The 27,874-nt window shown below is 32.1% G+C and overlaps 1 protein-coding gene across 2 annotated transcripts in view; it reads right to left on the bottom strand.

Annotated features, from left to right (window-relative positions):
- LOC148180872 (uncharacterized) overlaps positions 1–27,874 on the bottom strand; it is a 97,233-nt gene that overhangs the window by 36,321 nt on the left and 33,038 nt on the right. The window contains exon 2 of one of the 2 annotated variants that reach the window (XM_088044175.1): positions 23,315–23,346. The gene's annotated coding sequence lies outside the window, so the exon portion shown is untranslated. The remainder of the gene's footprint in view (positions 1–23,314; positions 23,347–27,874) is intronic. The other variant, XM_088044179.1, reaches the window with a different exon arrangement.

Raw genomic sequence — 27,874 nt, 5'->3', positions numbered from 1 at the left:
ATTCCTACGTAATGACGGTCTAGTTTGTTCCCCTTAAAATAAAACCCATCTAAAATCTGACCACTGGATTTTTTCACTTTTTCCTCCATTCTCGTAATAGGATTTTTTCTCTTAAGAACGGCTACTAAAGCCACTCCATTGCGCTTTCATACCATCTTCCCAGCAAATAGGCCGTATCCCTGATTCCCGTTTACGGCGTCAGCGTGACATGTTGGTTAACAGTAAAAATCCGCACGATTTCTCATATTCAATAATCCGAACAAAGAATGAGAATTTATCATTGTTTCTGGCATCATACGGTAACATAACTTTCATTGTGGGCTCATCTTCCATAAATAGTCAGTTTAGCGTGAGCGCCCATGCGGTAATGGACATAAATGGCCCTTTAACAACACATGGTGCTAAACAAACTTCGCAAACACGTTGCTACTGATGAACGCTCGGAAATGCAGGTTACGTCAGTTTGGTTCCGATTCAAACAGTTCGACACGTTTACATTCTTTTTGTTGGAAAATTGGCGCAACGTGGCTCTTTGTTCCGGTTTCGAGTTGGCTTCCAACAATGTGCAGTATGCAGGGAAAATTTACCGATGGCTGGGGAGAGCTGAAACTGCAATTTGAGCTTCTTTTGCTGTGTTGCGAATTTCACAGGGTCTTTCAAAGAACACTTATTGTCAGGTAGTGTCACTACTCTCTTAAGAATTGTGCTTTCAATAGCGACGTTACCGTCGCAAATGCAGACAATAAAAATGTCTCAAATTCAGACGAGTACGAAGCAAACAAACAATTGTCACTTTGCTTTTATTAATAAACATTGCTTGTAATTATTTTGTCGTTTTATTGCAGGCGAAATATTCTACGAATCGTGTAGGTGTGTGTATTCGATATCAAATTAATTGATATTGTAATTGAATTCATGTGCGCTTTGCATACGCAGATACTGTAAATTTAGTCAATACGAATGTTCTATTAATACCGTCGGATTATTTTAAATTTTAATGAGCCCCAAATTTCATTTCGACAGTCGTTGAAAGAAAACAAAGACAGCTTAATTAAGAACTATTCGTGGTGGTTTATTTGCCATTTCATTATTTTCTAGAGAACTCAATTCGCCAAGAAATGATTTAGCAACAACGTTATTTCTAATACCTTTTAATAACGATAAAATATTCAAATGTTCATAAACACACTTTTTATTGCCCTCATATTTCACCTGAAAATTCAAGTCTTACTCTTGACAAGTAATTTTTCTTGGAAATTGTTGCAAGAATTACTAAATTTCTCCTGAATGTTCACGGAATGTTTTTTTTTTCATTCTACGTTTCTGTTCTTTGATAGATATGAATGTATGTATATACAAGGTGTTTATAAATGTTTCTAGCATCAAGGGTGGCTATGAAATGTCAGAGAAATTTGCCGCTCATTACAAATGTAGATTTCAATTTTTCAACTGACATTTTCAGTTAACCTCAAACCTCAAACCTCAAACCTCAGAGCAAAGTAAATTTTGAGAAATAAACGGATCTAATTGTGGTTTAAAACCTGAAAATCAAAAACTTGGACACAAAACTGTAACTAAAACGTCATGGACGTAAGTCACATTATAAATAATTTTCAAGACAGTTATATTCACTATGAAAACAAAGCGGCAAAATAGTGCACGGCAGGAATTCCAGGGCTACCCTTGATGTTAGAAACATTTATAAACACCTTGTATGTGTTGTTGGAAGTAAGGTTGGGTTGGTATTCAGAAAATTAAATATAATTGCACTTTACAAAAAATGTACCTTATTGCTGTCTACAAACATAAAGTATTTACAGGGTGTCCCAGAACTCAACTCGTAACCCAGAGAAAACTATTAAACTTAGGCAATTTTTGTTTTAAAATTTACCATCTGTATTGCTGCCGGCACCCTCCCTTGCTGTCTGGGCCATGAGTTCTGGGACACCCTGTATAAATATGCAGGGTGATAAGTAAAGTTACAGTTATAGCAAACGACAAAAAAAAGTTTTTTGAGTTTTCTTTAACCGTTTCAGAGATAGAAGGCTTTATTTGTAACCAATCAGAACAAATTTTAAAAGACAATTTTGAATGAAAGTTGTGTAAGAAAATTTTAAGTTTAATGTCAAATTGACAGTTATTTTATTATATCAGTCGCATAGTTAATTCTTAAAAATTAATGTTTTCTAGCTTAAAAATGTATTATTATCTACAGGGTGTACCCGAATAAAGTGCAAAGATTTTAACACCAATATCAGACACCCCTAGATTATAATTCTGCAAAAAAAATCGAAATTCGAGTGGGGCAAAATTCCCTTGGATTACCCGTTATTCGACGCTTATGGCACTAAATTCAACAACTGTTTCCCAAAGACTATAAAAACCATTCGAACAAAAAATGTTTACTCTCGCTTCTTATCAGTTTAACTTTCACTTAATTACTGGTTTTAAAAACATCATTTTTAAAAGTGGCTATTGCGAAAAATTAATTTATTTGAAATGATTTAGGCCCTCAAAAGAGCCAATCTTTATTTCGATTGGTAAGGTGACTTTCCGATTTGTTTTGTGGATCAAACTGAAATTTTATTTAGAGACCAAATAATAAAAAAGTTATCTGAAGCTATTACGAAAAATGATCAAATGGCTCTCTATTGGACAATCCCATTTAGTTTCATCTGTAAAGAAAACACTTTTAAAAACTTTTGTCTCATCACTACGCTTTTGAAGAAACCACTGGCAAAGAATAAAAAATCTCAAAATTATCCAAATTTGAACAATTTGGCACTGTAAAAGCCACATTTTTCTACCACGATCATTGTTCAACTAACGGAAACTCCAATAAAAACATTTTTTGCTACTTGTTTATTAGCGTGTTTATTCCCAACTTGTCGATGGCATGAACTGAACTTGATATTAGATCTAAATGCAGTGGGGTCCTGCGTTTTCTGCATAAAACTTTAATCATTTTTTTTAATTTGGGTACTGATCACTAATGAATTCATTATCTACTACTAGTTAATAATGTAAATGGTATTGCTGGCTGCCTACATGCAAGTGTTTGATATACGAACTAATGAACAAAAATCTTCGAAGAACGAAAATAAACTAAGAAGGACGATTGTTGTGGACCCCTTAGGCATAGACATTTTTAAAAAATCTGTTGAATTATATACTAAACTAATCATTTGACAGTTGCTATTGACAAGAAAATTGTATTTACAAACAAATTACCTAATAAAGAAGTAAATGTGCTAGTAATAAAAAAAAGTCATATTAACTCCGGTAGAGAAGACAATTTCTAGCCTCGCACTATTAGGATCTCTATCGAAGTTTCGTTACTTGGGTGAAAAGTGGCTTCTCTACCTTGGTTAATAATAATTAACAACTATTATTTGTTGCACAATAAAGCTATGATCATTATGGGAATTACACACGTTTGTATTGATTAAAATTATGGTCATTTTGAACATTTGGAATAAATCGAATAAAATAATGACGATGTTAAAGCCTTGTATTTTTTCAATTAAGCCAAAAACAAATAAAATAATTAAATATTTTAAGATAGTTACTTTTTGGTTAGCAATTAGTTTATTCTGGCCTTCGCTTTCTATTTTCTTTCGATCTTGCAAATCTCGGAAAATAATAACGAGAGTGTCTTCTCTCTCTTGATCAAATGAGAACGTAAAAACCGTTTTTGCATTTTGTGCATTTTGAATAAGGTATATTTATGGCTGTTATTTTAATAAATAAATTTAACCTTATTTACTGAAAATGTTCTGTGGTATTTTCTACACAAAGAGCGATAAACCAAACAGTCGTTAAACTCAATCATGATGAAAAATCGGACATCCGTACCCACATCTCTGATTTATATTGCAATTGTATTGCTGTCAAATGTCATTATTATATTTGTTTGTCTGGCGGTTCACTAACAAATTGCAAGCAAACCAACAATTAATTTTTACAATCCAATGTATTGCTAATTTGTTGTTAAACAGCACTATAATAAAATATAATAAAATATAATAAAATGTTTATTTTATTATAAACCACTTTGTCGTGTTTCAGAGTCAAAGTACTAAAAATACGTTATTAAAAATGACAAAAAAAATAAGTTTTTACCATGGCGTCTGTAGTTACAAATCTACTCCAATTTTGAGTTCTTGATATTAATTGTTTTAATTATTCATTACTCTGTTGTATGAACGTGACGCATAACTAATCATATTTGACAGAAATTAATTATTACATAACAAATAGGAGAAAATCAATTAAATAACAATGCGTGGAAAGTTGCATAACTAACAATAAGCTAAAAAAATCAATGGAACGAGAAAACTCTGATTTTTCAAAATTTTCGAAAAAAATTAAAAATTAATTTTATTCCTATATTTTTTAAATATTTCAGTAACGTTTTCGTTAAATGAAACTTAACGTTTAACATAGTTGTCACGACTCAGAAAACTTTCTATGATAGTGTTGTATGGAAATATAAATTTCTTTCAAAATACCTAAACCGAAGTTTTTCTAGTTAGACTCTAATATTTTATAATCAATGTAAGGTTGATTTTTTCTGTAAAATTTTTTTGTAGACGCCAAATTTACAATGTGGTTCGATTGGTCATGCAGCAAGGCGAGCTATACTGATTTTTTTAATTCTTTCAATTCCTGCAGAATGTCAAACAAGAACTGTTACATTTGTCATATTAACACTAAATTATAGAAGCTCAGTAACGTACTTGTTTTTGTTATTTTCAGCAGATAGATAGATAGATTTTTAGCAGATATTTTATTATAACTACAGTGGAACCTCGATTATCCGAGGTAATAGAAGAGAAAGGTCGCACGGATAAGTGAAAAACACGGTTAAGTTTTAAAGGACTAAAATACGAAGTTTTTGTTTTTTACAGTTTGACACTAGTGAGGATGTCACAAAAATTAAAATTTTTCTGTTCACAATTTAGAAGATCTTCAACTGCCTCCATTGCTTGACTTGTCTAATTTTTTTCCTATCGTCAAAAATTTTATCGTCGCTCTCTCGTGCAGGTTAGATTGAGTGGGCACAAAAAATTCCTTAAAACCTTATAATTCTCAGGTCGCGATTTAGAGCTTAATTGTTATAGAAGCAGAACTGAACTAGAAAACTATTTTTGAATAAAAGTTTTATGATGACATTTTTATATACTTAAACAACAATATTGATTCCCGCCCGATGTCGGTTATAGCAAAATTTATCATAACGTTGATGCAATCTGTTGAGGTCATATAACAGCAACACTGTCGCAAATTTCATAAACTTTACAGCCATATTTCTCTTTTTAGTACCAGTTAACCTGCATTATGTATTTTGTTATAGTTTGACATTCCAAACACGGGTCATTTCTTGCTATAGTATATCACACTGTATAAACCTCTTCTTCAACTCTCTTTGAAAAATTTGATTACTTTTTCCTTCTCAAAAATCCTGGTTTTCATAAGCTAAAACCAAATATTTTCTTTGAAATCTAGCTCGACTCCATCGTTTCCCAAATACACTCCGAGCTGATTTAAAAATATAAATATTGACACAATTTATTCATCGGAATTGAACTAATAAATTTAACTCCACGCGGCTGCTTCTGACATCTCTATTCTGTTTGTCGGATCCGGTCGAAGCTGCATTTTACGACACTTTGCATTCCGTGGCGTCGGATTAAGACTGCAGATTAAAAATGTAAGAAACTTAATTACAAACATCGCCCGCATCCCGAAATTCGGTAAACGGCGAAACCTATAGAAAAAAGAAAAAGGAAGCTGCCGTGAGGATATTAACTTACGTTGCGACAACGTTGCTTCGAGCAAAACGTTTCACGGCAGACTGACTTCTTAAATCTAATTTGATTAGGGCTGTTAAAGGTGTTTACTTTTTTTCCTCTTTGTATTTAAATTATTTTCCGCCCTAATGTCTTACCGGTTAATCTCGAGGGAAGAAGGTCGTTATGGGAGTTTATTTCCGGTTATAACTTACCAGATTTTTCCTCAGCATGCTTCCGGTGAATTTCAATTCCTGTTTTTCAAATACACGAGTATTTGAACTACGCAGAAACTCGGTGAAACTAAATTGCCTACTATTAACTACAACTGGCTCTCGCTTTGAAATTTCTTTCAGTCATTCATAATGGAACACTGTTGATGCAGATAAAGCGACATGCTTTCGGTAAGTCCATTTGTCACCATTTTGGTTCTCCTAACGGTAATTATCGGTACCGAGCATTCGTTTGTTACATCACGTGACCAATTTATTTCTCTGTTTTATCGGTCCCGTGGACGAAATTTTGCCAAAAGAGCGACACTATTCTATGACTTAAGTCTGCCTTAAGGCGAGTGCCAAGACATTTTTCTTATGGAGAATCCCATGTAAAGTGTCGTTTAAATATTTCGCTTATTTTTTATGTATCAGTTTCGTTCTTATTCTCAACTGCATGTATCATATTTTCTTCTAAAACTAAGAATCAAACATTGGAAAAAACATTTAATTTAAAAGTTAAAGGACTTGAAAATTCGATAATTTAGGGGTAGTTTTACGAATAGAAGTTTATGTCCGATTTTTGTGAATTTTTAAACTTAGAATTAGTAAAGAATACTTTCAAAATCACTTTCCCGCTAAATTTAAATCGATATCATTAAAATTGGTCTAGTTATGAGTGAGATAAACTAAAAATTTTTCAATCGAAGCTCTGAGCTTTGCAGATAATTTACGACTAGGTTGATTTATAAGCGTACCCTCATTTGCGGTTTCTTGACCAGCTTTGGAAGTTGTAAATCAAGGGATTTCTTCTAAAATTTTTACCTGCTTGTTTCGCACAGAGGATAATAAAATGGTTACAATTAGAAGAGCGTTATTAAAAGTGCTAATAAGTACAAGCACATCGAAGTTTCATAATGCTTGATGTATGAAATTATAGAAACAACTATGTAGTATGAAAATTCATTTAATTTATAGACATGTTTTCAACTAAAGTCTTTCAATGACACACGAATTAATTTCTCGACTACTTCACGGTGTTGGACGTAAAATTTAGAAAATGAAATTTGATAAAATAGTAATTTATTATTATTTTTCTTATTACATATTTTATTATTTATGTTTATTTTTTTCTTATTTCACTAGAATTTAAAAGTTCATCAATGAATAAAAAATGTTGAATGAAACAAAATTGTTTTGAATGGTATGACTCTATGGAGCGACCTGACCGGATGCAATTTACCTGATGTTTGCAATATTGGATTAGAGTTTATCTAAGAAACTGACCGGAGTTTTACTAGGTGATGACAATTTCTTTCATTTTGCCGCCGGCCGGTTCAACTTTTACTGAAAAACCCACTAAATCTTGTTCCTTTGAGAACAATATAAATTTTTTTTGGGAGAATAAAAAGGTTGACTTCTGGTAACTAGAAAAAAATGGAACATACATTGTAAATTCAAATCATAATTGGTATTACCAAATCCAAGGGCAGTTAAGAATAACACGAAAAAAAATGTGTATTCTGGGTGTTTGGTTTGGACAAGAAAGTGATATGAAATATGAATATATTTATGAAGACACAACTTTTTGGAAAAAAAAATGGAACCAAAATTGATTAAGTTTTATTTTGATCACATGTTGCTGGAATTAATTGACTCTAGGAAACAAAGATTGTCTATTCCGATCCGCCGTCATTGAGTTTGTATTACCTATGTATTAGTTAATTGTCAATATTGTAAATATGTACCTATTATGTAAATACCACTTTTCTTATAAATACTTACTAACATGTACATATTATACACATTATTATACTCCTCATTTATTTTGAATACCGCATTTCAAGGTCATAATTTGTGAAACTTGTGGAGCTCTACGTCAAATTTGAGAAGATTTATCCATTGAATTGAATATAAACGAGTACTGGATCACTCAAAAACCTGTTCGTGATTCTTTTCAATACATAAATCCTCTTAAATTTGTCGCACAGCTCCACGACTGTCACAAATTATGACCTTGAACTCCGGTATTCAAAATAAATGAGAAGTACTATGTATTTTGTATCTTTTGAGTATACCTTCATACCAAATACGTATCTATTTGGAAACAAATAAAATTAAACATAAAACAGATAAGTTTAGTTTTTTTTAGAAAATTTCTGTTTGGCATTCTAATATTAAATAATACTTTGATCTATTTATTATTTGACTAATTATTTTTTGAACAACGTACTGATGTACTTACAATTTTAAAATAAAAGTTTTTTATTCATATTATTTTACCCATGAAGAAGTATTTCTACCAGACAGAGGCAAAATAAGCATTTATCATTTTACAATCACTTTACGGTAGCACAGTAAGGGGTGTTGTAAACAGAGGTACCGCTTGACAACCTTCCCGATGTGACAGCTCAGCTCGAATTCTGACCAGCGACGAGTCTTGGCACTCGCCTTAACACATTGCATGCCGTTTTGGCTCTCAAAGGATAAATAAATATTTTTGTTAGTAATTTATCAGAGATTGAGGTTGGTAATTTGATTCTCACTAACACGTCAAGCGCTGTTGCCACATATTTTTGTTAAACGCTAACTTCAAGTGTATTTTGAAAAGTTAATATCTAACCTAAGTGTCGCAGAGTATGTAAACCTGCAGTTTAAACCTTTAAGAAGCCTTTTTATAATGATAACAATACTTGTTTTTGTGAACAATCGCACGAAGCAGTGTATTTTTTTGTTGGCCTGATAGTTTTTTAATTGTTATGTGCCGGTATGTTACTTCTCTTGGGTGTTACTTAACATTTACGAAAACTTCGCTCCTCAGGTTTGATTTTAACAAGGATTTATCGCCAATCTTCCGATTCCGGTTCAAGTTTGGTCAAGTGTGTTACTTTTTAAAGCATGTGCAATTTGGCTTGATTTTATTCCTTTCGCAAGAACGGGGAATAGAAGGGTTAAGTGGGGAATCGTTTAAAAGGCAACTCTGTAATAATTGATGCATTCAATCTTCCCTACGAATGGTAAAAAACATCTCATTTTAGAAAATACATAATTTTTATTTCAGTTTAGTGAATTTTTTAAAGACACAATGAGTAACTTGATGTCATGTGAGAACCTGACCTGTCTCCGCACATACCAGTGGCGACTCGCTATATAAGGCAAATTAGGCTGCGCCTCACCACTTTTGTATCTGGCAAATTTAAAATTATACTGAATTTATTGTTATACTTTTGTTATATCAATTTTAACATTAACGATCACTTATTATAGTCATAACCCTTGAAAAAAATCGACTTCAGTTTGTTGTTTAGAATATATCGCATGAGACATCATTTTCAGTTTCAGTTCCACTCATTTTACATGCGATATTCACGCGAACTGTCGTACAATCTTTTGTAATATTAAATTTACCTACTCCTGCAGGACGGGTGATGACTTTTATCTGGTTTAATCTGTTCTATGGGTTTAATTATACCCAATGTGGTATTCTACATAAGAGGTAACTAATGGTTACTCCTAGCCTTTAAAAAGATTCCAGGAAGCATGTCAAAAATACATTGTGAACAACACAAAAAAGAAATTTGAAAATCCCAAACGCCCAAATTTAAAATTGTTTCAAATAATAAACTTAAAAATCGTTCTAATAGGAGAATAATTAAATTGCACTTCAGATAGTTGTGCTAATTTTAAAGAATTTTTTGGCTAGATTAATATTTATATATATTTTCACAAATCAATTCAAAAACAAAATTTAATACCATATTACCAATTTAGGTGTAATCTATGATGAGCCTCACCTTCCCAAGTGATCACAAGCTGTAATATAGAAATTACCAATGTTTTTGATCAGAAAGCTAACCGCTCGCAAGTACAAGTGCTTGATGCCCCATTTGGCTACTTGTTAATGTCCTACCTTTTGACACCGTTTTAATCCACAGCAGATCCTCCAAAGGTTTAAGATATATTTTTGTATTGAGTCGTTGTGAGGTTCTAATAAATAATTTTGAAAAAAATGCTATACAAGATGATCGAAGTGGTAACCACGACGTTGAGGGTGATAATATGATTCTGTTTATCGCTTCAAAACCGACCAAAAATTACCGAAGGTGTGTGGCGCCGTCCGGCTTCGTTCTTCGTTCCAACAGTTTGAACCGTCGTTCAAAAACGTCGTGCACGAACGAGGTTTGTGGGGCCCTATTATAAGAAACCCAGCGGTTGGAACAATAAATTCGTGTTTGACCAACGATGAGTTAAAAATATCAGGATTTGAGTTTCTCTGCGTTTCGAGTCCTCAAATTTCTGGTTCTAGTAGGCAAATTTTTTTTTAATTAACGGAAAATGTATGTATAAAATCCGAAAATTTCCAGTTTCCATAGTAGTAATAACAAGGCAGAACGATATGTTTTTTTAATTGAAAAATGTAATTTTCGTAAATGTGGTTAGAAATTTTTCCTCACTGGTCGCCGGGGAAATTTTAAAATTACTTATTATTTTATAATTTTTATTTGAGAACAAAGCATTTAATTTTTTTAACCAAATTTTTACCTGACACATGAGTTTTTGGGCTTTTTTTACTTTGTTGTTTTCTGTAATTTAAAAATTGACTCTTCATAATAAAACACCCCCCTAGTCAATAGAAATCGTTTCCTAATTGATTTAACAACAATTTTAACATTTTAAATTATCATAGTTTCTATATTGGTTTATATTTTTAAGCCAGAACCACTCAAGAAAAGCAAAATTAGTGTTTAATGTTATTATGCAAAAAACTGTTTTTTAAAAAACCTGTATCCACTTGTGTTTAATTGTACAAATTTTACATAAAAATCCTCGTCTCTAATAAGCTAATCATTGCCTGCTACCTTTAAAATGACTGCAGGTTAAACATTCATTTTAGGCGCGCGTGTAATACAAACTTTTATTTAATTTTGACCACCCTAAGCCCCAAAAATAGTGATTGAAAAAGTTCACATTCGAGGAACGTCAGAATTAACAACTACCAAATAAAAATTTTATGAGCGTAAAAGTTCGTCTACAATATCAGGTGTGCAGTGACTCTGGCGACGGTGTTTGTTTGTTTCAAAGAAGCTAAAAATTGTCAAAAATTCATCCAAAAGTTCAAAAATCATTCAAGATTCCGAAGAAACAATGGAAAACTTGATTTAATTAAAGAGTCGAGATGCTTATAAAAAGCGTATCAAAAGTTTCTTGGACGGAAAGAGCAGCAAGGCGTTATCATAACCATGGTTTCAAAACAGCAAAATAAAATTTTTCTATTTCGCGTTCATAATGAAGATATTTCGATACGCGTTTGAGAGTATTTCGGTATCGTAATGGACCAATCCCGTGCCAATATTTCCAGGAACTTATATTTTTCTTAGGTTTGCAGCAGACAAACCGTCAACGTTGACAATTTAGATTTTGGTTTTGATAAACCATGATAAATCGATCAATACACTATTATTTCTTGTTGGAGAAAAACTCTTTGGATGCAAGAGAACCATCATGATCATGATCAACATCTTCGCTCTCTTGGCTCCCTTGCGTTCCAATAACTTCAAAACGTCACACCTGTCAAACTGACTGAAATTGGATTTGGCTACTTCGATTTTTTTTCCCGAACATTTTGCAAATGCGAGCCACCCTAAAATTCCCTAGATTTCGAAATCAAGTTTTTTCGTTTAAAATAAGGCGAAATAAAAAAAATAGCGTATGATACTGGTTCATAATGCATTTTGCCGCACTTACTACTTTATGAGTCGCTGCGCTCGTCGTGCCCTAAAAACGTGCGTGCGGCAAAATGTTCATTATGAAACGCGTTTCATAATATACTATTTTATTTAGCTTGTGGATTAAAATTTTTATACCCTTATCCCAAACTTGCTGTTTATTTTTATTACACACAGAGAGAGACAGTGTTCATCGTTGATGGCCAGTTTTTGTTCTTTAGATTAGATTATTTTTTGCTTTTAATTATTTTAATTTACAATGGCAAACGGTTCAAAAAATCATGTAAGCACATCAGTTAATCGAAAAAGTAGGAAGCAAATTGCAAAACGGTTCTTGATAAAATATAATGTATTCTGAAACACCAAATTTCGTCAAAAAATGCTGCAAGCATTTTTGATAATTTTTGTCACCAAGATTTGAGCCAACAATTTTCTTAAAAAACGGTTATGAAAAATATTAGGAATAGTTCCAAAAGTGTTTTTGAAATAGAAAATGTTCCCAAAAATACACATTTTATAATTGCGGAAAAATGGTCTTTTAGTTTAGGACTGGAAAATACGAAATGCACATGTCACGAATATTTAAAGCGATATAGAAATGAAATGGCCACAATATAGAGTAATACCAAATCTCTGAAACGTATAAAAATGATTAATATATACGGAAGTAATGGGGAGGATTTATCGGACACGCCAGTAAAATATCAGATTTGGGGGAAATTGCGATCGGGAAAAATGACAGGAGCTCTATGCAGATAAAATATACCAGTCGAGTCGCTGAACGTGCATACATTATAGACAATTAATTATTCAAAGGGTTAATTGAATGGGAATTTCTGAAAGCGTTGTTTTATCGCCAAGCCATGAAACGATTTGCAAATTGTACGAGGGATAATTACCCAATTTGCAGGTGATTGAAAATTCTCTTTGAGTAAGTTGTTAGTTGATTGGTGTTGCTTTTGTTGATGGTATTTCGGACATAGTGGAATTAGACCAGATTGTAAACTACGTCGGATTTGAACTCACCGTAAAAGGAACATAATTAACTTTTTACGATACAAGCTGCAACGGAAATCACTCGAAATCCACTTTGAAAAATGTCAAGCGAAAGACCTCGTTTTCGACAGGACCGGCATTTCACACAAACTTAAAAGTGCTGAAGACCCGTTCATGCATAAATGTTACAAATTGATTGTGAACGGTCCACCCTATTCCGGGACGGCTCCGGGTAATTTCCGGTTTTTCGAATCGACAACGCCCACCTTTGCCACTCGACTCTCACATTACCCTGTTATGAATAAACAGCACTGGAAGTAATGGCTTATAAGGAAGATAAAGCCTACCCGGCTTCGACGAGGAACGGAAATAATCCAGCCATCAGTAAAATTGGACAGGCAAAAGCCGTGCCAGCTTTACAGTCAAAAGGGGCTGATTGAAAAGGTGAGATTCTGATTAAGTTTGAGAAAGCAACTCGCAGGAATTAGATTTTTAGATGAAATTAAGCTATTTTCGGGATTACCAGTGCGAAGTTACTGAAGGAATAAAATCGATTTAACGGCCAAGTCAACAGTTTTATAATTTCTACTAGTCAACAAATTTTGAGCAAATTTTGTACTGAAAGAGTTCTAAGGTAGAATTGCTTATTGATTTTGAATCCAAAGCCCGTTACTCAAAGATTGTTGAAAAATATTTTTTTAAGTAATACATCGTGTTTACTTTTTGTTTGTTTTTAGTTTTGTTTAACAACTTGCAAAATCAAACTCTATAGTATCGTTCAAATACACGAAATAATAAATGTAGTTCATTATAATATAGATTGGTTGTTACAATTGCGTCCAAAAATAAGGCACCATGGTATGAACAAAATATGCACTCAACAATACATTTTACCCCTAGAACTTTTGGGTTGGTCTGCTTGAGATCTGAGCGGTCAGTTTTCGTACATACAGGGGTGCGTCAGACAACCAAATTTTATTTACAACTCACTGTCAAACTCATGCAGATTGAGTCAACTAATCAACATGATTTGAAGAACATTGAAAGAAATTTTGAATCAATGTTTGTATTCTTAATCAATGACCTCATTTCCATTATAAGTTGATTGCGATTAAATTAATCACGCATTTAATTAAGTTTGATTGCTGACATTTGATGGAATTAAATATTAATTTTAATTAAAGATGTAATTTTTTATTTCAAATTTATTTCTAGTGTTTCTACTAGTGTTGGTAATTTTGCCAAACTGTTTACATGTTTTAGTGATTATAACCACCAGCATTTATAATTTTTGAAGCGTCAATTTATACATTTTCTCGAGTTTTAGTTTTTCAAACATAGTTTTTCAGATGTAAAAACCCTAGTAACGTTATTTGGTTTCGTAAAAATCTTTGATCAAAATTAAGGATCTAATTTGGTTTCTGCAAACCGGGTGTATAATTTTTTAAATTATTTGTCGCGAGCTATAAAATATAGTTTTTTTCAACTTTGCCATAAAAATACATTTTTTGTCATTGTTTGGGACCTAAGAAACTCAAATTTTCTTCATTTTTTTCACTAATAATTAACTTATGTTTCTACTAACTAGTAAGTGAAAAAGTTGCAGAACAATGAGAGCAAGTGATTTGACATGTCAAAATTGACAATTATATTTTTATTTAATTTAAGCGAAATTTGAAAATTTTTATACTGCACTTTTAAGCTAATCTAAATTCTAATCATTCGTCAACTCTATTATTACAAGTTAACATTAGATTAAAACAAAACTTAACTTCACACGTTGAGTAATCTACTATATTTTGTCTGTATGTCCTGAAACTTTATTTCCAAATATTTTTTCCCCAATTCCAGTAAATTTGAATCAACAAAAAGGCTGTAATTTATTGGGGATCAATTCTGGTCATCAGACAAGACCCACCACTTGAGGGTGATTATGTTTATAGGGTCTTGCGGTAAGTTTGGTGGAAACTGTTTAAAAAGTTAAAGTCATAAACGCTCCACCGTATTTATACGTTTCTTTTACCATCACAGCACAGCAAAATAAGATCTAAATAATTTTAGAGCAGGATTTTTGCAAACATTGAAAAATTACCATTTTATGACTACCCAGATGTGCTGGGACGGTCAAGAACGGACTTGTACCTGCCCCAGCAGGGCCCTCAAAATGTTTTCCGATGCTATTTGGAAATAAGCAATGGGATGGTGCATTATTTTTGGACGCAATTGTACCTCTTGTCGCTTAGATTTTTTAAATAATATCACCAAAAAATACTACAAAGTTTTAAATTTTTTACATACGTTTAAATCTTATTTGTCCTGTAACTTTTAAATGATTAGAGAGCAACTCATTTATCAACGCGTCAAAAAGACAAAATCTGTTTTTCAATGTTGCATTAAAATGAAAAATCGATGTAATAATTCTTGAGTTATATGCAAAATTGCACATAAAAATTAATAAAAAAAGGTGTTTTTTTTTGGGACATGAGATAAGTTTTTTAAAAATATCCCGGAAAGTACTAACTCTAGCGACGAGTTTTATAGGTCGTTGGAAAGCTTAGTAAATTAGCTTTCCAAAACACTGTTGACTAAATTTATAACTTCGAAAGTTTTCAAAAAAGCGTAAATAAAATTTTGTACAGAAGAACCTAAAATTGTTATTTGTGTACCAAAGCCAAAAAGTGTGTCTTTTTAGGCTGAGCTTTTTTTTGGCGACAGCCGAGGTCAGAAAAATGGCGAGGGCAACATACTTATGATTTATTGATCTAATTATTTATAACTACTAAACAATTGGAAGTATTGATGGATCTTTTAGAAAAAATAATAGCTTTCGTTGCTACTAGAGATGTTCATCCGCAATAATTCAACACGTCATTGTTGCACTTTACTGCAGTTTGTCGATTTGATTTTACTCAAATTTTTAAAAATTAGGGGTAATGTCGGTATCATGATGTAAGATAAAATTTTATCGATAGATGGCGCCACCCTAGTACGGACGACAATGACAGTTATTTTTCGTCCGCTTTTGAGAACTAAAAATTGAATTCTATGTAAAAGTCGCTTAAAATAGCTATTTGTGTACCAAGGCCAAAAAGTGGTTCTTTTTTGGCCGAGCCTTTTTTTAATGGCCGAGGCGCTAGCCGAGGCCAGAAAGAAGGCGAGGGCAAAATGTCACTTTTTGGCCGTGTTACACACAAGATTTTTTAGGCGACATCATTAAATTAACAAGTTAATTAATTTTTATTTATGATTTATTGATTTAATCAATTATAACAACTGAATAATTGTAAATATTTATGAATCCTTCAGAAAAGTTCATATTTTCCTTTTCAGCACGTGTAGCTTCACAATTTGTATGAATTAGGTTTAATGTGTTTTTTAATGTTGTTGCAGGAGCACTGCTAGACATGTTCATTTTCAATAATTCAACACGTCTTTGTTGCACTTTACAGCAGTTTGTCGATTTGATTTTACCTAAATAATTATAAAATTGAGGGTAATATCGGTATCTTACGTAATATGCAAAACTATGGATAGATAGCGCCATTATAGATTGGCCGAAAATGTTTGCGGCCAGAAAAGACTCACTTTTAGGCCGCTTTTAAGGCCTAAAAATTTCATTTTTAGTTTAAGTCGCCTAAAAAATTATTTTTAAGAATCTTTGATGAAGCAAAAAACTCTCTTAAAAATAATGTTTAATTGTTTTTTTAATTTGTTGCTTAGTTTTTTTAATCGTGTCAAATTTAGGTTTTTGACCCGGCGCATCCGCCATTTCTACAAACTAAAACTTTGATTTCAATTATTAGTTTTTTATTTACTCTTCCACGTGCAAGAATCAAAAATTAAACCAATAGTGACTATAAGCAAATCTAAATATCTAAATGCCAACAAAAAATAGTGTTTTATGGACTGTATGGAAATTTATCAACGGTTATCAGTAGCAACGTATGTTAAAAGGATTTTTGTGACCTCTTGCGATTAATGTTAATAAATTCTGAAGACATCAAATTGTGTTTTATAGTTAAAGTTTAGAAATTCCATAAAACACTTGTCTTAATAACTAACCAGTTTTAACTATTGATTAGCTTACTGATTTAAAATTGAGACGATAACTTTAGTAAATTGAGTTACATACATATTCATGATGATTTCAGCACCTCTTTATGTTTTCTGGTTTTGGTAGAAGTTGTTAAAGCGCGAAGCGCTTTTGCAAAAATTGTTACATTAATTTAATGAGATCTTAAGATCACTTTATCTTAAACTAACTGCAGTTTCTCCTCTATTTTAGCTAACTGACTAAGAGCGGAAGTTTGGAACGAGCTTTTAACAGCTTTGAGACACTAGCTCCGTTGCAAATACAAATAGTCTAATAAAGGAGCCCGAAAGTTATTAAAGCATCTCTTTAAGAGGCAGCGCCATTTTTTCTAATTTAAAAAAGGGAATGGATTCACACCTCAGTGCAGTAGGGAAATGTTCTCTTATTGGAAAACTAATGAAATGCAGCTGTCGTTCCGATAACGAATCGCATTGTCATTTCCACCCTTACCGCCGATGTGACCAAATTAATGTAATATGGCGAAGAAGAACGAGCTCGACAATAATTCAATAAATTATTGTCATCGCTGACCTAAAAATAAAATTTCTCGAACGTTCTAACTCTCGGGAAAGGTTCATCACTAAAAAGAGCAATAAATCATAAATTCAAGGATAATAAAACAAACAAAAGTCGCAGTGCCGGCTCCAGCTTGAATATGTATTTGGCCGGTGTGAAGAGGGATAATCGATTCAGGATCTGGCGTATTTTTTAGCATGTGTAAATTGGATTTAGACACGAATAATTTTTTCGACAAGTTTGACGAATCCTTGATTCAGTGAGCCTACGTAAATATTTAATTCAGGAGGAGCGCGGTGATTACCATTTTAGATTGCGTCGTTACGTAATCAATTTGGGATTCATAAAAATACAAGTTTTAGACTCGCCCATGTCTTTTGTGCCGATAATGAGTTTCACGCGATCCCCGCTTCCGTACTTAATTAATTACTCTGTTTGCTAATTCCTCTGTATTGAATTACAGCCTACAGCGGTGCCTCAAGAGAACAAACATTTGATTTTAACGAAAATCTAAATTACATTTTAGAAATTAGATTTACAGCGGATCCATTTTCATATAAACATTTGTCAGACTTTTGCGACGTTTCTGGAGGACTAATAAAAGATCAAGTGCTTTGAAGGTGTTGGAGAGTCAGTCTTGTGAAGCGAGTGCCTCTAAATCATACAATAAAGCGCTTTAGAGAGACATTTAAGTTTCCCCTTTTCGGGAGAATCTCTCATGAAAAGTTTAAATTTTTCACTGACAGTCTTTCGGTGGGTATTTTTGATCGTAGCTCTATCAAAGTTATTTTCAAAGTTCTAGCTTTAGTCGCTTTAAGAGAATATTACACAAACTCGTGTTAGAGTTAGTTAGTCTAGTAAGACAAATTTGTGAAGTCGAGCTACAACGGTAGTCATGCATTAATGATAAAGGGTTTATCTAAAGTACCCTTACATAAGACAATCGATTTCTGTCAATCTTCATCAATTATGGCCTTTGTTAGTGCCTGACCACTCTACTGCAATGATGATCCCGCTCGTTCCTCTTGAAACCGTTGATTGCCATAAATCAAGGATTATAGCGTGTTGGAGGTATTGTAAATTACATATTACAATTACAGCGATGCTAAAATCATTTACATATTTTAATTGGACCGACACGGGTGAATCTGGCTTTTCAATGTGTTACGTGTCATATTTACATTCGTAAAATTATATCCCTAATTTTAATTTCGCTCGCAATAGCAATTTTTGTCTAGTTATAAACTCTGTTATGGATTTCCATAATTTTAATTAAATTATTTAATTGTTATTTTTAACCAAATAGTAAATTCAGGCAAAGTGAGCAATAAAAAAACTTTTTCGAATTTGCAGCTTTAATGGGTCCATTAGAGTACTCAATTTGGAGTCGTTTATAGGTATCTACAGGGTCCGGCAACACTTGTGTCCACCCCCAAAATCGTCTTTAATTTTAAAGATAAAATTTTGAAAATTTGCATACGCTCACAGTTGACAAAGCTCTAGAAGCTGACGCAAATATATCAGCTGTTATTTTAGATTCAATGCAAATTGTCTTCAAAATTTGGCGGTTTTATCAAGTTACTATCCAATTTCATTACGTCAAAAATGGGAACTACGTTTACACCCATCTGTCAACACCTTGTGTCACAAATGACATCTATTCTTTGGCTCGCTTTAAATTGTAACAAAAGTCTTAATTGGTGAAATTGTTGCTTTGTCTATGTTAATTAACGATTTCTGGTGTCCATAAAGTGCAACATGCCCGTGTTAATTAAAATTAACCTTTATAAGAGTGAATGAAATGACTTGTGAAATTTTGGTGTAAACGTAGTTTGCCGCTGCGCTGTTAGAATGTTGAAAACTAACTTGATAAAACAGCATTTTTTTCGCAAATTTTAAACACAATTTGCATTAGATTTAAAATAAAAACTCAGATATTTGTATCACAGTCATGTTGAAAAGAAGATTAATTCGCAAATATTTCCGCAAAAACTCAAAAATCGCTAAAAATAATACTTCTTAGACGTCGCGACGCCAACCAAATTGTGATAAAATAGATATTTACATAACAAGTACGGAAAGTGACCAATTTCGCACGAGTGTAAAAGTAGATGCACGAGGCGCTAGCCGAGTGCAGATATTACACGAGTGCAAGAAAGACACTTTCCGACGAGTTATGTATACTATTTTTCCTACGACCTTTTATCATCAGGAAGAAACCATAAGTTTTGACAATAGTTCATTTCTTATCTATTCTAAATGCCATTTTTCTACAACCTCTTAAAAAAGTGACGTATTCCACATATTTAGATGGTTCATGTTTTTGTACATCCATTTCCGAAAGTAAAAGTCACTAGTGTGATATGAATATATCCGCACAGACCTGTCAAAACTGATTTGTCAAAAACGACCTAACCAATTCATTTTTATCATTACACATGTTGTTTTACAGTGAATCGTCTACATATTTGCGACAACAATTCAAGAGTTACATTTGTATTTCAAAATAACTGTCAATTTTGACAGGTCTGTGCGGATATATTCATATCACACTAGTGACTTTTACTTTCGGAAATGGATTACGAAAACATCAACTTTCGGAGTCATTTAACCGTGTGGAAAATGTCACTTTTATATGGGGTCGTAGGAAAAACAAATTTTTGCGTCAGCTTCTAGAGCTTTGTCAACTATGAACGTATGCAAATTTTCAAAATTGTGACTTTAAAATTAAAGACGATTTTGGGGGTGGACACAAGTATAAAAGAACTCAAAGCAGGAAATTTTGTTTTTAAGAATTGGCAGAACTAATTAGTCTGGCTGTCACTTGTTTCCTGTCAAGTTCTTGGACAATTTGGTATGAATACTGGCTGTGAGGTTAGGTTACGTTAAGTCAAAATTCAGTGACAGTGAAACTCAATAAATGTCAAATTTTAAATTAAATTTGAAAATCAAGTGGCAAGTCGTGGTTACAAAACCATTACCAATCGTGTAACACAAAAACTCTTAGAATTGGAAAATTTAAATTTTTTATTAAAAAGGGTGCAAATTCGAAAAAATAGTATAAAGGACTTGTTTTATAATGGCATTGGTGCACTCGTCCCATACAAAACTCGCCTACGGCTCGTTTTGTATACCGGGAACTTGTGTACCAAATTGGCCATTATAAAACACGTTTTTTAATATACTATTTTTTCGTTCAATTTCATATAACTTTAGTATCTTTGAAAATATGCTACTTTATATTTTTTAAAAATGATTTTGGCAGAATGCTTTAGTTTCGAATATACACGGCCTTGCATAAGGTAAGCTTTATCATTACCTTTTCCTATGACTCCAGATAAAAGTGGCATTTTCCACACGGTTAAATGACTCCAAAAGTTGATGATTTCGTGCATCCATTTACGAAAGTAAAAGTCACTAGTGTGACATGAATATATCCGCATAGACTTGTCAAAGATGACAGTTATTTTGAATTTTTGTTTCAAATATCTAGACGATTTACTGTGAAACAACATGCATAATGGTCGTTTTTGACAAATCAAACCACCTAACTTTGTAAGATGCGTCACTTTTATATGAGATCGTAGAAAAATGACATTTAGAATAGATAAGAAATGAACTGTGGTCGAAACTTATGGTTTCTTCTTGATGATGAAAGGTCGTAGGAAAAATAGAGTACATAACTCGTCGGAAAGTGTTTTTCTTGCACTCGTGTAATATCTATGTATATCTACATTCACACTCATGCGAAATTGGTCACTTTCCGCACTTGTTATGTAAATATCTATTTTCTCTTAAAAAAGTATTTGATTAGCTACTACTCGTATATTCCACTAACACAAATTCTATAACTGTTTTATAAAAATGTTGTATGATTTATTTTCTTTAATATGCATGCAAAAGAGCGATATTTTAACACTCAGTATATTTACAACCTAAGCTCTGACTAATATTATTTATTGTTATTTATTGGTAAATTTATAAAGCATTAGGTACGTTCTTAAAGCTACATACATATTTTATGAGACTACAGACTGAAGTCACAATTTATAAACCGAGTCAGAAAAATAGATTTACTTTTTTTTCTTTTCTTAAAATTGAAGTAATAAAATTGAAACGAACGAATTTTTATTATCGTTTTAAAATATTGCAGTCGAATATGTGTCTAACATCTGTTCGACATTTCATAAAAATATTCTCTGCATTTTAGCGTCCTCCAAGCGTTTTTTTCTACGACACCAAGCACTGTATTCCACTTGCTTGTTCTAGCCCAGACCAAACCAGACATCCAAGATTTGAGTGACGTTTTTATAATTCTTCAGCCCCTTTCTGTGTTTAAAACATAAGATAAAACATTAAGATGCAATTGCACCCCTGACTACGCAGAAAGCGACTGAAGAATTATAAAAACGTCTCTCAAAATCTTGGATTGGTCTGGGCTAGACCAAGCAAGTGGAATCGCGCCTTTATAGATTATTGACTCATTAATAATTAGTAATTAGTATTGATTGATGCATAGTATTGATTTATTAATTAATTTGCAATTTCCATTAAATCATTTTAGAGAGACACTCGGCAAGATGAGCATTTAGCTGGGGGGAAGTTAAGCACCCAAGAGAGAACTTTAAACAAGAAGTGTAAAGTTTCGTTTTAAAATCTTTTTTTTAAATAGAAATTTGTATTTATCTAACCGTAGCATCTTAATAAATAAAAATGTCTAAATCAAATGACATGAAAAATCCGTCAAAATTGGTAAAAACAGTTCTCCCTACCTGCAACTAATCGAAACAAAGTTGCTTTTACTGTTCTCAACATCAGAGAAGCTTTTCTGAAGCTTAAAATAAATTCTTAATTTTAAAGCCGCACTTAGCAAACTTTCAAATATTGAATCTAGGCCTCAGGATGACCTTGTTATAAAAGTCGCTTAGCCAAAACTATTGCAAGTTTGTCATACTATAATTTTCTACGTTAAACGTATTATTAATTTCTTTCTGTACCGTGATAAAAATGTTGAAATGACAAGCGTTAATAACTGAAACAGCGCTGCTCATCATCAGAAAAGTCAACAGGAAAAATGCGAGCTTTCAGTTAAGCTGGAAGTAGGAGTGATCCGATTTTCTCTCTTGGCAAGTTTCGCTACTTTTTGACTTTTCAGCTGTAGTATGCACGAGTTCAGCTTAATTTACTGTCAGAACAACCGTTCAAATTTAAGACGTTCTTTATCTAGCAGTTAACATGTAATTCGCACAACATTATGTGATTTACATAATGAAAGTTAAACTTCATGATGAAGACATCAAAATAAGAGTTAGCAGAAAAGTCGGTTTTATGATAGGTAGTATAAACAGCGGTAACACAGGTGTTCCAAAAATGACAGAGTAAATAGGTATGACAATTTTTTGTATGATTTTTTTTTAAATAGAAACATACAAGTTACAAGACAGTGATAATGATTATGATTATGGCGGTGTAACGAATTTTATTTTACAACAACATTGAATATTACAAAGAAAACTGGTAGTGAAAGGCAAATCCGTCTTTTTGGGCTATCCAATATAAAGAGCCTTCAAATATTTGCTTTAGAAATTCAGAACTTACAGCAAATAATTGCTTTCAACTAGCTTTTCGGTTTTTAATGGCATAAGTAGCCTGCGTTGCGATGGTTTATCTTGACTCGATGCTGCAATTTTTGTGAAAAACGCTCCATTGTAAAGATTATAGACAGCTCGGGAACCGTTTTTACAGATCCTTGTCAAATATTATGTCAATTATCTATATTTACGGTTTTTGGGATTTATGAAAGTCTGCTAGCAAAAGGCGAGAAAAACCAACAATGCTGACTCTGTTGGGGTTCGAACTTCCCTTATCAATTTATTATTTCTGTATTATGAAACGTGCGAAGATATTTTTTCACCAGAACGCACATTATAATAAATGTAGACGTTTTATCATCGAAGAGAAAAAAATGGTAAAACTTACTCACTGTGTGAACTCTTCAGAAGCAGGTGTATCTGTAACACAAAAATAGTATTATTTCAAGCGTGAATTAAATCGAATTTATTAAATTCTCCCCGAAATTTAATTTATAGCAAACCGATAAATCACAAGCAGCGGTATTGCCGCGAAAATGAAAAAGCAATTAAAAGCATTTGTGTGAGTTTATCGATTGATATGATTACACTTGGTAATAAATTATTAAATAATTCAACACTGCTATACTTCTAAAAGCATTGAAATGGCGCAGTTCTGAATTCACCACAGTTTAAAGCGGATATCCTGAACATTTTTTTTTCTTATATTTGAATTAGTGTGGTGAGAATGAATGAAGAACTATTATGGCAATAATGAAAAATCTACCAAAAGCATTAATTACAATTTTATCACCGGCATTCCGGAATCCGCACAGTAAACAATTAAAAAGGCAATTTATTCCCGTGAATTTATCGTTCTCATTTAGATGAATCCAGCAGCAGACGATTCTTAATTCTTTCTTGAGAGGTTTGAAGAAGGATTCGTCTTTGTGACTTTGGAGTCAAAGACAAAAGTTCTCTATTCAAGTATCTAGGTCATTACAGTAACGAAGTAGTGCTTTTCTGAGCATTGCTACAGTCAAAATTTTTTCTATTCTTACTAGTGATTAGTTATAAGAATGAACTTTAAAGTACTATTTGTTTTCATAGAGAATAAGGTATGTAATAACAGTAATAAAAAAAAAACAAATATCAATCAAATGAATGTACCTATAATTGTATAATATTAAAGCAGTGATGCAACAGATATTTTAACAAGCTGAAAATAAGGAATTTATAAAAACACTTTATAAATTAGTACAACTTTATATTCATTTATGAAACGTAAAGCATATTAATAATAAAATTAGAAATAACTAAATGCAATTTCAAAGAGGACTTAATTGGATAGAACGATTAAACAGACTGAAAAAGTTGACTCAAAACCCAATATCAACTTGTGAACGGATTTTTATTAAAACTTAATATAAAGATTACGTCAGAATTAATTTAACATTAAGTAAACTCTTTCAAATATTGCTAAATGATTAAATTACTAAATCATTCTTCACCGCTCCAGTTATATTGGTTTTGAATTTTATTAAAATCCATTTATAAATCACAAACAAAATCGGCTGAAAAATTTTAAGAGCGGTCGCACCCAAAATGCTTATGGGGAATGCAATGTAAACTTGCGCGATAATAACTCAAAAACGGTTAGGTCTAGAAAACTGAAATTTAGAATTTATACTGTCCGTGTAGTTGTCTACAGATTAACCGTTTTTTATATCACTCCTAGAACGATAATTACACTGCATTAATTTCGGCGGAAGACTGCAACTTCGGTTTGCGTTGTTGTATCAAAAATGTATACAGTTGATTTGTAAAGCAAGTTGTTCTGAATTCAACGGTTCTAAGTTTTAAAAAATATTTCAATAATTAAGCGAGTAATCGTAGCGCAAAATTTTAGATTTTAAATCGAAGCTGAAATTTTGTAAGAAATTAGTACTTCTCTACAAGAAGAAAATTTATGGTCGGGTCAGATAGTTTGACGAAACTAAGAAGTCCAGCTGTTTTTGAAATAATAGCTCTTTCTTGAAAATAACAATAGAAAATAATAAAACTGTATTTTTATCTTTGCACTGCATTATTGGACTATGCCATGGGCCACCGGAAAAATGTTAAAAAAAACCTCTTATATTAATAAGTTCTGTACTAGAAACAACTACCTATTTCACGTTTGTTTGCATTTGTTATACAGAATCGAAAGCTAAAATTTGTTTTTTATTTGGACGCTTTAAAATTGTAATCTGTAAACTTTCGCCATTTTTGAGGCATATTGGAATCAAACGCTAATTGATACATATGAACATATTAAACATATCTCAGTTGTCATTTCACATTTGATTCAAATTGTTTTTAAAATTTAAAGAAAAATGCGTTTTTATCAAATTAGTCAAAATTGCCAAGTACACATATACCAAACGATCCTTTAGTTCGCCTTAAAATGTAACAAAAGCCGTACGATTTAAATGCAAATGATCTTCAGATGAATAAATAAAGTGATTTGTGAAATTTGGAATAAATGTAGTTTGCAAGTGTTTCGTCATGATATTTCTCAAATTTAAAACACAATTTACATAAAATTTAGAATAAAAACAAAGACTTTTTTATCACAATTATGTTAAAAAAAGAGCTAGCTAGTGTTTCCACTAAAACTTTAAATTACACTTCTTGAGCGTCGCGGCGCCAAGCTGACAGTGATAAAAAAGCGTTATATTCTAGAACTCAATCAACCATAAGCCTTCGAACAAAAGGTGTAGGTATATTTGTTTTCCAATTAATTTTAGATTTTTTTAATAAAAAAATATAAATTAAGCAATTTTGTTCTCTCATGTTACTTCAATCAGTTAGTCGCGATTTTGCTCACTTTTTCATTATTAAATATACATATAATATACTTCGAATATGTAGGGTGAGTCAAGCTTGCGTAGTCCTTCTGTGACGCTTTTATAAATAACTATTTTATAATTTTAAAAAGATTAATGTATATGTCTGAATAAAATGCATATCTTAAAGTTAATTTCAGATGGCAGAAGTGCACCATTTTTGCAGGACCGCATTCAACATTTTTTCTTTAAATGCAACCTACCACTTTTAGTGGAAGATTTTAATGAGTTATGTAGTAAGCTATTCAAAACTAATAACTTTTAAATTTTTGGTGGTGGCGTTGTCAAGTTATGATTTTTTTTTCGAAAATTCTTGAAGTTGCAGTGTCTGATTTAAAAATTGACAGCACCTTTGCCTTTTGAGATATTAAGATAAAACTTGACACGTTCTACAACTAAACTGTGCTTTTTCTCTTAATTTGACCAGAAATTAATTTTATGCTTAAATGTAAAAAATAGACGATTTTAATTTTAAGGATGTACAAATGGCCAGAACTTGATTTTTTCAAATGAAACCTCCTGTAAATTTTTAGTGTGATAAATTCAGTTTTATATTCTCATAATTTTTTGTCTAAGTCTCTACATACATACTATCTCAAAAATCGCCTATTTTAACCACGTAGAAGTTGAGAAAAAAATGATGAGAATATAAAACTGAATTCATTACACTAAACATTTACAGGGGGTTATATTTAAAAAAATCAAGTTCTGGCCATTTGTAAATTCTAATTAAAATCGTCTATTTTTAACATTTAAGCATAACATTAATTTCTGGTCAAATCAAAAGAAAAAGCATATTTTAGTTATTGAACATGTCAGTTTTTATCTTCATATGCCGAAAGGTAATGGTGCTGTTAATTTTTAAATCAGACACTGCAACTTTAAGAATTTTCAGAAAAAATATTATAACTTGACAACGCCACGACCAAAAATTTAAAAGTTGATAGTATTGAATACCTTACTAAATAACTCATCAAATTCTTTTACTGAAAGTAGTAGGTTGCATTTAAAGAAAAAAAGTTGAATGCGGCCCTGCAAAAATAGTGCACTTTTGACAACTGAAATTAATTTTAAAATATGCATTTTATTCAGACATATAGATTCATCTGTTTAAAAATATAAAATAGTTATTTATAAAAGCGTCACAGAAGGACTACGCAAGCTTGACTCACTCTGTATATGACGCACCTCCATTTTCGCGATGTAATAACGAGTAAAAAAATGCATCTTACTTTATAAAAAATTCCGGTATTTTTAAATGCGAAAGAAACAAATCGTCGTCTAAGCGGCAACTTCCGCAATCTCAATTTTTACAAAGTCAAGCGGGAGCGCAAACAAACTGATTTTTGGCAGTGTAAATAATTTTGCTCAATGATTACTTGGTATCAAATCTTAGCTTAACATTAAATCTATTCAAAAATATGAAAAATAATTTCCACCAGTAAATTCCCGTGAAAAATTCATCTGAGAAAAAGTAGAAACAAAATATTTTCATAACTGAGATAGCGGATGTTGCCGCTTAGACGACGAAACTTAAAGAATAATTAAATTTTATCGAAAAACAATATTATCTCATATCTCATAATTCTCCCGGCGCATCCACCATTTCTAATAAATCATGAAGCGATAAAGAATGAGATTTTTTATTAACGTCATCACAGATGAGTGATAAACAGATTATACCTATTATTGCTTCCATGTATCAAAACAACTATTTACAAACTAAGATTGTGTGTTATATCGTTATATTAAATCTGACGCCACTTCCGGAACTCAGTCAACATTCATTCTTAAGGTCAAACAAGCAGAACAACATATTAATTTTCCCTTTTTTCCCTACCATCAATCATTTTTCTTTCGCCTTGAAGAACCGGAGCGGTAAGTAGCATGTGAAAGGGACGTCCTAAGACTATTATCTAACACGAACGGCGTCTGGCACACACACATGCAACGGATCATCTTTATTGCTTTTTCTTTTTCGAAACGTTTTTACGCCGTTAAGTCTAAGAAAAGTAAATCGTTGCTATGGAGACAAAAACACGAATTAGAAGTCATTTATTTTTCAGCGTAGAGCCCCTTTA

Source organism: Gnatocerus cornutus, chromosome 1 (genome assembly GCF_029298725.1).
Source record: "Gnatocerus cornutus isolate USDA-ARS CGAHR chromosome 1, icGnaCorn1.1, whole genome shotgun sequence".
Lineage (NCBI taxonomy): Eukaryota > Metazoa > Arthropoda > Insecta > Coleoptera > Tenebrionidae > Gnatocerus > Gnatocerus cornutus.
The sequence above is the reverse complement of the archived record's forward strand: the minus strand, read 5'-3'. Positions and strand labels throughout refer to the sequence as shown.